Source organism: Aulonocara sp. 'chitande type north' Nkhata Bay, linkage group LG5 (assembly GCF_057382095.1).
Source record: "Aulonocara sp. 'chitande type north' Nkhata Bay isolate Kocher_YH1m ecotype deep benthic linkage group LG5, A_spYH_male_GT1.1, whole genome shotgun sequence".
In the NCBI taxonomy this organism is placed as follows: Eukaryota; Metazoa; Chordata; class Actinopteri; order Cichliformes; family Cichlidae; genus Aulonocara; species Aulonocara sp. 'chitande type north' Nkhata Bay.
The window spans coordinates 4268716-4280752 of NC_141348.1; the positions used below are offsets into that span (position 1 = coordinate 4268716).

Here is a 12037-nt window from a genome sequence, read left to right on the forward strand (position 1 = left end):
AGGAGAAGAGGTTCTGGAGAGGGCGTAGACACAACATTCGATCTGAGTTGCTGGTGGATGTTATCGATTTTCGTAGTCCAGAACAGCATCAAGGAGTTGCATGTTTCAGAGGAATAGAAGTGCGGTGGTAAAGCGTTGGGGGGTTGAATTAGTTTGTTGAAAACTGAAAACAGAGTCCTAGCATTACCCTCATAAGAACTGATAATACCAGAGTAGAAGCTTTGTTTGGCCTTGTTAATGGAGTCTTTATACTGAAGTACATGGTATTTATAGATTTCTGAATCAACAGTTAAACCAGATTTCTTATATTTACGCTCTTTCACCATCAGTATATATTGCTTTTATGGTGATTCTCTGTGGCCCTAATTTCAGCACTTTATCTGTGTAGGCCTCATCAGGCCCAGGCATGGTCTTAAATCTCAGTGTGACATGCAAGTCTTCTGGTGGCTGTATGTCATGGCTAGTTGTCAACATTTCCTCAGCTGCAGCTAACAGTTTACAGTTTATTTGATCAGGTCTGGAGGCCGACAGGTCGAGTGTCCAGTAATAATGCAAATCCCCACTGTCCTGATGAACCATTGTCTCAGCAGTTTCACCTTTTCCTGCAGCTATCATCCCAATGGATGTTGGAATTATTGAAATTCCAAGTTTCATCATCATATCTCTTCCCAAGAGGTTCACCGGACAAGTTGGGCACATTACAACTGAACCCTGAGCTGCCTCTCCTGTGGTAGGATCTCTAATCCACACTGGTTTAGAGATTCTATGCTGATTTAACTGACCATTTGCAGACTTCACATAAATTGTGCCATTTGAAGGATCGACTCCTGACACATGATCTTTTAAAACAGTTTTATCTGCCCCTGAATCACACAGAAATTGAACAGTTTTGCCTTGCACAGTTAACGTGCGAACTGGTTTTACTTCTTTCCCTGACAGATTTAACAATACTTCAGTCAAATCTAGAGTTTGAAACACAGGCTGTTGTAAATTCTGACAAAGTAAGGGATCATTTGTACATGTATGTGTGTTAGCAGTGTCAACAGGTGCTAGTCATTTATTATAATAAGGGTTTCTTGGATCAGGGCGTTTATACTCTTCAGGCATGCGATCAGGACACTCCCTTGCGTGATGGCCCATTTCCCCACATGCATAGCATCTATTATCTCTTTTACCACGGTTCCTCCCAAATTGCCATGAGCCTCTATTTCTCCTATTCCTGCCTCTATTTTGCTCTCTTCCAGCCTGTCCCTGAAACAAAATTTCACCTGCTAAAAAAGCAGCGGCCTCAGAGCTTTGTAACTTCTTTTTTTTTTTTTTTTAATGACTTCCTGTGCATGGCGGGCCTAGTTCATGCATTCAACGGACCCGTCAGTGTTATGACTAACATTTTGTTTTCTGATGAAATCAGCAATGGGTGAATGAAAGCCATTCATCAAAGCATGTTTTAACTGCTGCTGATATGGGCTGGCCTTCTCTGCACTCTCTTCAAGGCAGCTATGTTCTTTGAAAACTTCCTCTAATCTTGCCCTGAACTCATGAACATCTTCTCCTGCCTTCTGAATGCATTGGGCAATTTTGTTGTAATCTACAGAAGCTTTAAAAGTATTTCTAAGACGCTCATAAACCCCATCAACTTGGCCTCTTAAATTTGCATGGCCATAGGGTAGGACAGTATTACCATCCCTCCCTGTGTAGGTGCCTCGCACCCGAGCCCAGTTATATGTGAGACACTTCTTAAAGGTGGCTTCTGTTTCCTGACCGTTTAAACGATACGAGGAGCAGAGTTGCTTGTGTCGGGCGATAAATTCATCAACATTAGTCAACGGGTTTCCTAAATCTTTACATGCCTCTGCACATTCAGATTCAGTCCATGGCCTGTAAACACAAATAACACGGCTTCGGTCATCTTCAACACCAAAGTGGGGATTTGCAACCTCCACCATGGGAAAGGTATCATGGAAAGGGTAGGCAGGCATACCAGCTGCACTCGCCTCATCCCTTTTAGTTTTGGATCTAGTGTTATAAGGGCTTATATATCGTGCTGCGGCATCCCCAAACTCCTGCCGTACTCTATCCTCCTCCTCTCTCTCTCTCTTCTCCTGCTCCTGCTTTTCTACCTCCTCTCTGGCCTCTCTCTCTCTCGCTAATGCTGCTCTACGCTGTTGGTCTTTTAACATCAGCACCACTGAAGTAGACCGCACCGTCTCATCTTCAGGTTTCACAGCTAATGCCTGCAAAGCTGCTGTCTTCGCATTCACTGCCTCCTGTCTTTTCTGCGCCTGCTCTAACCACAATTTAGCGGACGCCAGTTGCAACTCTCTCTCCTGTTTCAATTTCCCTTTTGCACAAGCTGCCTTTACTGTCAACTGGTCTACTAACATTTGACATTGTCCTACAACCAATTTACCTTCAAAATCATATTTCTTGCGCCAATGTCCTAAATACTTTGCGCTACCGGGAGCGAATTTCACCATAAACTTCTCATCACCCTCTGACACACTCTTGGTTGCTTGGGAACCCATAATAACAACAACAGCTGCTGACGTCACAGACCACGCGTTCTGCTCCGCACACACTCACACAACAACAACAACAACGACGACAACGACGACAACAACGACAACGACAACGACAACAACACAAAATAGGCCTATCGCCCAGCACAGTCTGGACCCCGCGGAACTTCTCAATTCCTCACAAAGTGGCGGAGAACTCACCTCTCGCTCCACAAAGCAGCGAGGAACCCAGTTATCGCTCCACAAAGCAGCGAAAAACTCACTTATCGCTCCACAAAGTAGCGAACTTCTCAACGCCTCACAAAGTGGCGGAGACTGCACAACCACACGGTTATAGAGTCGGGCTCTTTAAACTTACTTGGTGTTGCTTATTGCGAGTAGCATCAGTCCCGAATCCCGTCAATCGTCATCCATCGAGGAGAAAAAACAGACGGCTAATCCACCGGCCCGATGACGAATTCTCACGCCTCGGGACTTTGCTGCAGGACCTCTATAAGTCCTGGCTGACGTCAGTCTGTCGGCGTGTCTCTTTTCCCCTCGGTGAATGTCGACTCCAGGGATCCGGCTCTCGAAGGACCAATTAATGATAGGTTTGTAGCATAAACCTATTCGCTGGAACGTTAAGGACAATTTGCTACGCAGCAAAAAGCAAGACACAAGGCACCAAAGTTCTATGGTTTACTCATGCATGAGGGAGACCTGGCTGGAGCCAAGCGTCGTTCCACCACTTGACCTCTGTCAGATTCTCAGCCAGGTTCCCCATAGCACTCCTTTTATTGTGGTTACATGAATATGCATAGGGTCATTAACATATAGCATCTTACATAGGTATATATGTGAACAAAGAATACTGTGTGTGTGTGTGTGTGTGTGTGTGTGTGTGTGTGTGTGTGTGTGTGTGTGTGTGTGTGTGTGTGGTACTGCTGATCAAAAGGGTCATATAACATGAAAGCACAAAAGCAAACATCCTTGGTCAGGAAGAGGGTAGCCTCCCCCTCACCCTAGATGGTTCACCCTAGATAACATGGTGAAGAAGTCCAGCAGTTCATCTAAACAAAAAGCACTTAGACTAGAACAGACGTAGCTACGTTAATCCTACCATAAAACAATAAAACAAGGTACGACCTCTCTCGTGCTCCTAGGATGTAGGTGTGCATTCCAGTGTGGAATACACACCAAGCCTCTGTAGCCTGCGAAAGATCACACATCCTATCACTACACAATTGATTATACACCTCTAAGCATATATGGTTAAATGTTTCCTAATACAAATGACAATAATAAAATCTAAACCCATCAGTAACTTAGTTACATTACTAGTTCTCTCAAAAGTAACTCAGTTACTTCAAGTTACTCGTTACTTTCAAAGTAACTAGTTACTAGGGAAAGTAACTTTGGTTTTACTCAGAATTCTCTTGTTAATGTGTTGCTTCCATAACTTTGCCAGTCTTCTAGCTTGCTTACTTGCCACAGTGCACTGTGCCACCTACCAATAGAAAGGAAAAGATAATGTGCACATTTCCACGAGAGAAATCCCACGCCTGGACCGTCATTGACTGGTGCCATGATTCTAGCCTACGTCACAGCATCATGCGCGCCTTTTACATCCAATACAAAAACTGCAGTCGTGGTGCTTTCGATTGTACTCAGAACTCGGAAATTCTGCCTTCTGAATAGGAAGATGTAGGTAACACCAGACTGCAGATGAGCTGCATACAGGGCTGGACTGGGACAGACAATCGTCCCGGGCATTTTGACTAGAGACCGGCCCACCATTATAGGAAAAATCATAAAGCCTTTGAATGAAAATAAACACTGTTGTGACAGTGATGTTCACTGTTTTGATGGTATACACTCAGAAAAATTATGGTTCTTAAATGGTTCTTCAGATGTCTTCATGGTTCTTTAAAGAACCATCATACGTCAAAGAACCTTTTGATTTTGTGGATGGTTCTTCAGCTATTACAAAGGGTTCTTTAAAGAACAAAAGGTTCTTCATCCCTGCAAACCCATTATGAATATGGTGAGTTAACAAACAGTAGACACAATACACACATTCAAATACCGTACTTTAGTTTTACATTTTAATAAAGCATTACTATTTTCTACTCCAAGGCATTACTTTTGAGATTATTAGGCAGACCACCCCGGAGTCGGGTGGTCTGCCTCTCCCCACCGCAGGGAAAAGGGTAACACCACCTGGGTCTGGGTGCAGTTCCCCCTCCAGGGGCAAGGGTACCTAGACCCGGTTTGTAGAGTACGCTTGGGGAGTGTGATCGTGTGTACAGCGTCTCTTTATGTCTGTCTCCACGTTGGTTGAGTGTGGAGTGAGTGCATATGAGAGCATGAGGGTGGGAATGGATGTTTGTGTCTGTGTGTGCCTGTATGTCTGTGTCTATATGTCAGGCTGGGTATCAGACGCCACCTCTCTGGGGACACCTCAGGCCCTCCAAGGTTTGGAGGCCTATCTCCACCTACCACCACTTCCCCTGCCGGTGGCTGACTCCCTCAGGTGTCGGTGCGTGGGTGGTTCTTTGTGTCTGGGGGTGGGCGTCCAGGTACACACCGGCTCACTCCTTGGCGGCCGCTTATCTGGGCCTGGAGCCTGGGGCTCGCTCGGGCCCCTTCGGGGGTGGGGTGCCCCCGGCCTCTCGGCCTGGGGCTCGGTCACTCAGGCACAGCTGGCGGCCGGCGGAGCTCACGGGCGCGTCACTGCAACTCCCCCTGGCTTCTGCTCCGCGGCTGCTGAGTGAACCCTCATCTGGGACTCTCCTCAGCTCTTACTGGAACAGTGGCGCGGCTGCCCCTCTGTTGGTTTTCCATGGTCTCTTGTGTTCTGGGGGCCTCTGGATGTCTGGAGTTTTGATCTCCTCCATACCTGCTTCACACCCTGGAGGACGGGGCTGTGGCCCCCCCACACTCCCTAGCAGATCGTTACATGGAGAAACCTTTGGAATACAAGCGCGCTGATCCACACAGGTATGCACACGGGTGTTCACTGCTCGTAGACCCAAATTACACCTTTCTTGGCTGCTACTTTGAAGCACATCTGTCCTGCGTGCTGCACAACAACATTGAATATTTAGTATTTACTGCTGTTTACACTTAGCTAGATTAATGCGATGGTGTTGTGTTTAGTATGTTGCTTTGTTTCTTTTTTTTTTGTCTTTTTTTGCTTGTTTTCTATTCTTCTCTCAACAGGTGATCCAGGAGATTTTTTATTTTTTTTCTCCCCCCCTTTCTCACTGTCCCTCTCCCCTTCTGTTTTTCCTTTCCTTCCTCTTTCTTTCTCCCTTTCCTATCTCTCACTCATGTCTGTCCCGTCTGTAAAATTCAAAATTCAAATTCAAATTCAAATTCAAATTCAAATTTTATTTGTCACGTACACAGTCATACACAGTACGATATGTAGTGAAATGCTTGGACAACTGCTCGTGACCTAAAGAAAACAAAAAAGGAAAAGGCTATGAATAAGATAGGAAATAAATATGAAAAATTAAAAAGGGTAAATTTAACTAAGAAGGAATAAAATATAAATTAAGGTTAAAAATGAAATAACTGTATAACACAAATTAGAATGAAGGGTAAATTTAACTGGGAAGGAATAAGATAAAATATATAAATTAAAGTTGAAAATAAAATAACTGTACAACAAAATACACAATATAGAACTATATAAGAATGTATGAAGAAATCTAAATATAAATAAATATATACACAATAACAGCAGCTGTACAAGTATTAACCGGAAATGAAGAATATAGTGACCAGTGTTGTGCAAAACCAAAGTCCAGAAAGTCCAGTGTGTGTGTAAGAACTGTATGTGTGGGTCAGTACTGTGTGGTGGTGTGATTGAGAGACCGTATCGCCTGCGGGAAGAAGCTCCTCCTCAGTCTCTCTGTGTTGGTCTTCAGGGAGCGGAATCGCTTTCCTGACCTCAGCAGAGAGAACAGTCTGTTGTTGGGATGGCTGAGGTCCTTCACGATCTTCCTGGCCTTGGTCCAGCACCGCCTGCTGTAGATTGAGTGCAGGTCAGTGAGCTCGGAGCGGATGGTGCGCTCAGCTGACCGCACAACCCTCTGTAGAGCTCGTCTGTCCTGCATGGTGCTGTTCCCGAACCAGGTTAAGATGTTTCCCGCCAGGATGCTCTCTATGGTGCACGAGTAAAAGTTCCTGAGCACCTTGGAGGGCAGTTGGAAGTCTCTCAAGCGTCTGAGGTGGTAGAGACGCTGTCGGGCCTTTTTCACCACGGTGTTGATGTGACAGGACCATGACAGGTCCTGCGTGATGTGAACTCCGAGGTATTTGAAGCTGTCCACTCTCTCCACTGGGCACTCGTTGATGACGGGGGTCTGGTAGTTCCTCTCCTGCTTAGTGCTGAAGTCCACTATCAGCTCCTTTGTCTTACTGACGTTTAGAAGGAGGTTGTTCCTCTGGCACCAGTTCTCCAGATTCCTAATCTCCTTCAGGTAGGCCGTCTCGTAACATCTGAAAATAAAATATAATAAATAATAAAAACAAAGATCGACCAAATGGACCAATACGGTAATGCCACGATGATCCATTTGGCAAAGTAAATCCATTGGGTATCCTTGTTGGTCTTCAGATAACAATTCTGATGACTAAAGAACCAAATGGGACAGGCGAGAAAAAAACAAAACAAAAACAAAAACAAAAAAACCAGCATGAATCTTTATCAGGGCATTTATTCAGGGGCACATTCCATTTAAGAAGATTTGGTGACAATTTCCTATCTGGTAATAGAAACAGAACTTTCAAAAGATAATGTGTTTTTAGAGAAAGGGAAAGTGAGATGTGTCTGAATATCATTAGTATACCTTCTGTATTTCCCAATATATAACATCACATTACAGTACACATTAGAGTGTCCCTTTAGTATTATCTTCATAGCTGTAATCAAGGAAAAAAGAAGAAAAAAAAAAAAGAAAAAAAAGAGATTATTATGTATTTTTGAAAATATAGCATAATGATAATACTAGTTATTGTAAACTTTACAAACCACCCAGCAGTATGTAAAGTCAAATTACAAGATACAAGTAAATAACAATTGCAGAACAGAATGTCAGTGTAATGAACACACACTTCGTTTTGACAAAGCGCACTGCTTAGGTAAATGATCTGAGTAGTTGTTCATAACTGAGCAATTTGTTAATATGTGTTTCGAGCCAAATACATGACAGGGAGAGAGAGAGTGACGTCAGAACACGTCATACTATAACCTCCCGGGAGCGGACGGAGGGGGTCAGTCATTGGGATGCGCATGCGCAGACAGAGTGCGCGAGCGGCGGGCCTTGACCTTTCGGGGAAAAAAACCCTCTTTCTGTCAGCAGGGTTATGGCGTCCACCTGAACGGTAGCGAGACTTCAAGCTCCGACCTCATCGTCCTTTAAGTACGCCTAAACAGCGGTTAAAAGCCAACCTCTTAGCGGCTGCCTCACCGACCTAAGCTTCTGCTTTGATCTAAACAGCCAGGATGCCGACTAAATATAGGTCCAAGCCTAAAACAGCCGGAAAGGATGGATCAGACGACGATCCTAGCAACGAACCTGAAACCGAGAAAATGGAAGGAGCTAGTGCTAGCTCCCAACAGACCGAGGCGAGTGTTTTGGCCGCAATTCAGTCGCTGAAAATTCACTTCACTGCCCAACTGCAAGAAGTTATAACATCAAACCAAGAAATAAAAGACGCAATTGGAGTGTTTTCAGAGAGGCTTACCTCAGCAGAAACTCGCATCAGTAAAATTGAAGACGATGTCTCTTCTCTCACAAGTAAAGAGGCTTCCCTTCATAAGAAACTTCAGGAACTCCAGCTAAAGGTGGATGACCTCGAAAATAGAAGTCGAAGATCCAATCTGAGACTCGTCGGACTACCCGAGAATACTGAACAAGGAGAAATTACAATATTCTTGCAAACATGGTTAATGGATGTTTTGGGACGGGACGCGCTCCCATCCCCACCTATCATTGAACGAGCACACAGGCTACAAGGCCGAAACACTCCAACTGGCCCACCTCGTGTGATCATCATGAAATTCTTGAATTATCAAGACAAGATGAGGGTGATGAGAGCGGCACGTCTGAAGGGAAAAATAACGCACAACGGATATCACGTTATGTTTTTCCCTGATCTGTCAACGGAGGTACAGAAACAGCGAAAACAATACAACCAGGTAAAACAACAACTCCGTGAAATGCACATAAACTTCGGACTGATCTTTCCAGCAAAAATGAGGATTTTCCACCATGACAACAGGCTCCTTTTCCACACACCAGCGGAGGTGGAAGATTTCATACGAAAAGTCCGGCAACAAAACGACGGATAAACTTCACGCCCACTCAGAAACGCTACCATATCAAACACGTGTAACTCTGATGAACAATTCCAAATTGGGCATACAATGGCTGCTGGTGTACAGGTATGATATAGATGGCCTTAGATATACTATGTGTGGCAGGATGAATGTTATCCCTCGGTCCAACCCACTTTCAGCCTGGCCCATTAGGGGGCGCTGGTATAAATAGTGGCCATTTGAGTGTCTCTGCATCGCTTGCCTGTGATCTCCTTTTTGGTCACCTGACTTCCTCGGTGTGGTAGAGATCGTTTGTGGGTTACTCCTCTGAAGTCTCCATCGTGGCTGGTCGTAGCTATAGAAGCCTCCTCTGAGCTATTCTGCTTACGTTCTGTGACCCGGCTTACTTGGTACGTAATCAACTTTTGTCACGCTCTCTGCCTTCTATTGTTCTTTTATAGTAATTATTTATTATGTTTCGCAGGAAGTGTGGGCCGTAGTTTTGCGCCAAGCTACACGAACTGAAGTGCTGCTGTTTTGCCTTGCTGTGCTTTTATCGTCTGTTCCCGTTGTGAGATTTCTTTCCCTGCTGCTGTCAGCTTTTACAGTGGACGTCGGCATGGACAACGGCCATATGCATGCCGGTTATCGGAGTCAGCTGGCGTGCATATTGATTGACTGTTAACTTGTCGTTGTGTGACGGCAAGTTGGAGCAGTACGGCGATTCCGTTTGCTCCAGATTTTAGCGTTTTATCCAGATTGTATGTTGCTTTATTGCTTTTGATTTGTAGTTTGGATTTTTGTTACACCACTGGTGGGAGGCCCTTTTTCTAGCTGTAGATCACCAGTGTGGTCCTGCAGTTGGGTTATCCCCCGGTGCTACACATTAGTTTGTTGTAATATATTAAAATTTTCTTTGTTTCTTTTTATTCAGATGCGGAGTGCCGACGTGGAGGAGACTAGGGTGCCTTGGTGGTGGGATCCCTTGAGTGTACACACCTGCCTTGTCTAGTTTATTAGTGTGAGTGTGTGTGATAGTGTGTTGCACTTGTGTTTTGGGTGTGTTTTCTTTCTTTAGTTTGTGTGTGGCATCCCTGCCCCTCCACTGGTAAGCCTCAGCTCTGAATACCTTTTTAAGCATATTTGTACTTGAATATTTATGATTGTGCTTTTATATGGTGTTTTAAATAATTATTAATAAATTGTGAATTTGTTGATCATTGAACCTCGTCTCTGGACTGAGTATAGCGAACCTAAGTGCCTTTCTGGTGATTTAGTGTTACTTTCAGTATTCTCTGGGTGAAATTCCCAGGGTGGCGTTGTCTTTTTAAAACTGCAAAGAGTATTTACTTTATATCCCATCCTCGTCTCGCCACAAACTTGGCGTTGTTGTCGACAGGATATACTCTTTAACACAGAGACGTGTGTTCTTTTTTTTTTTTTTTGTCTGGTGTAACGTAAACTGTTTTTTTAATTTTATTTTGTACAGAATAAAGGCAAAGCAGCAGCTACTTTGGTGTGGGGTTTCACAGCTGTGTTACAGAGATGGAGGAAGAGTTACAGGAACTCAGGGACTTGATCGCGCAGCTGAAAGCAGACAATGAGAGGCTGCGCCAGGAGAGGGCTGTTGGGTCAGGTACTAGTGCTACACCTTCTACTTCAACTGCATCATCTGTGAACCCCCCAACGGCTGGTGTCTCTGTAGCAGAGAGACTAGTTTTTGTGCCCCGTGACAGAAAATGCCCTATGTTTAGAGGAAAATCAGGTATAGGGTTGAATGAATGGTTGGAGGAAATAGAAGGTTGTGCTAGAGCACGTCATTTGTCTTTGGCTGATAAAGCATTTTTCCTGTTTGACCACCTAGAAGGAGAAGCACGTGAGGAGATCAAATATCGCTCTAGTGCAGAGAGGACTGATCCTGCTAAGATAATTACTATATTGCAAGAACTTTATGGCTGTTCAGACTCCTATGTAGCATTGCAGGAAGCTTTCTTCTCCAGAAAACAGCAGGAAAGTGAGACACTGCAAGAGTTTTCCCTCGCTCTCTTGGGTCTTATGGAAAAAGTTAAATCGAGTGCCCCCAATGGCATGCCCAATGCTGATGTTTTATTAAGAGATCAATTTGTTGAACAGGTTTTAGATAGTACCTTGCGGCGGGAGTTAAAGCAGCTAGTAAGGAGGCAGCCAACACTGACATTGCTGGAGATTAGAGGGGAAGCTATTAGGTGGGAACGTGAAGGGTTGCCTAGTGGCGTTAGGCATAGAATCAATTCTGTCCCTTCTGTTTATGGCATTCAGTATGGGGTCCATAGCGGTCCTTCAGGAATAGCCCAGTCTACCCATTTGTCTGAGATGAGCGAGATGAAGGAATTGTTAAAGTGCCAGCAGGAGCAACTTAATCAGCTCACTCAGAGCATTGCTCGATTGCAGGGCCCCCATCGAATGCCTCGCTCAGGACGGGGCGATTCCATTATATGCCGTCGTTGTCAGCAACCTGGACATTTTGCTCGGGAATGTGATGGGGAACGCGTTCCTCGTTCCCGGCCTCTTTCGCAGGCCCCTCTGCATAATCGCAGGCACTCTCCTTTAAATACGGCTTCGGAAAACTAGCACCCTCCGTATTGCTGAGCCACAGTTCGGGTGGGGTGTCTATTGGCTCAAGGGTTGCTTCTAATGGTCCAGAGGCAGTCTCCAAATTAATTTCATCCTGTCCTCATATAGATGTGGACATGGGCGGTATAAAAGTACCTTGTTTGGTTGATACGGGGTCCATGGTCTCCACCATTACTGAAAGTTTTTTCCGCCAGCATTTTGAGTCCTGGGGTCAAGAGCGTCTCCAAGCTTGTCATTGGTTGCAGCTTAAAGCGGCTAATGGGTTGTCCATTCCTTACCTTGGCTATATCGAGCTAAGTGTAGAGCTCGGTGACAAGTTTCTTCCACAGTGTGGCGTGTTGATCGTTAAAGATCCTCCAGGTGCAGGACCTTCCACGGTTCCGGGTGTATTGGGGATGAATGTCATTCGGAAGTGTTACCACGAGCTTTTTGGGCAACACGGTGAAGCATTGTTTAGTTTGGGCTTTGTCACAGAGGCCCCTAAACCCCTTGTGCAGGCGCTGCAAGAGTGCCATGACGTTAGTATAAGAGCCCCACTGGATTTGTCTGGCCATGTGAGGGTGAGGGGTAAGCGAGCATGTTGCATTCCGGGTGG

At 45.0% G+C, this 12037-nt stretch overlaps 1 pseudogene; it reads right to left on the bottom strand.

Moving 5' to 3' along the window:
• Positions 1-1044: 1044 nt before the first annotated feature.
• On the bottom strand, positions 1045-2525 carry LOC147329723 (uncharacterized; annotated as a pseudogene).
• Positions 2526-12037: the final 9512 nt, after the last annotated feature.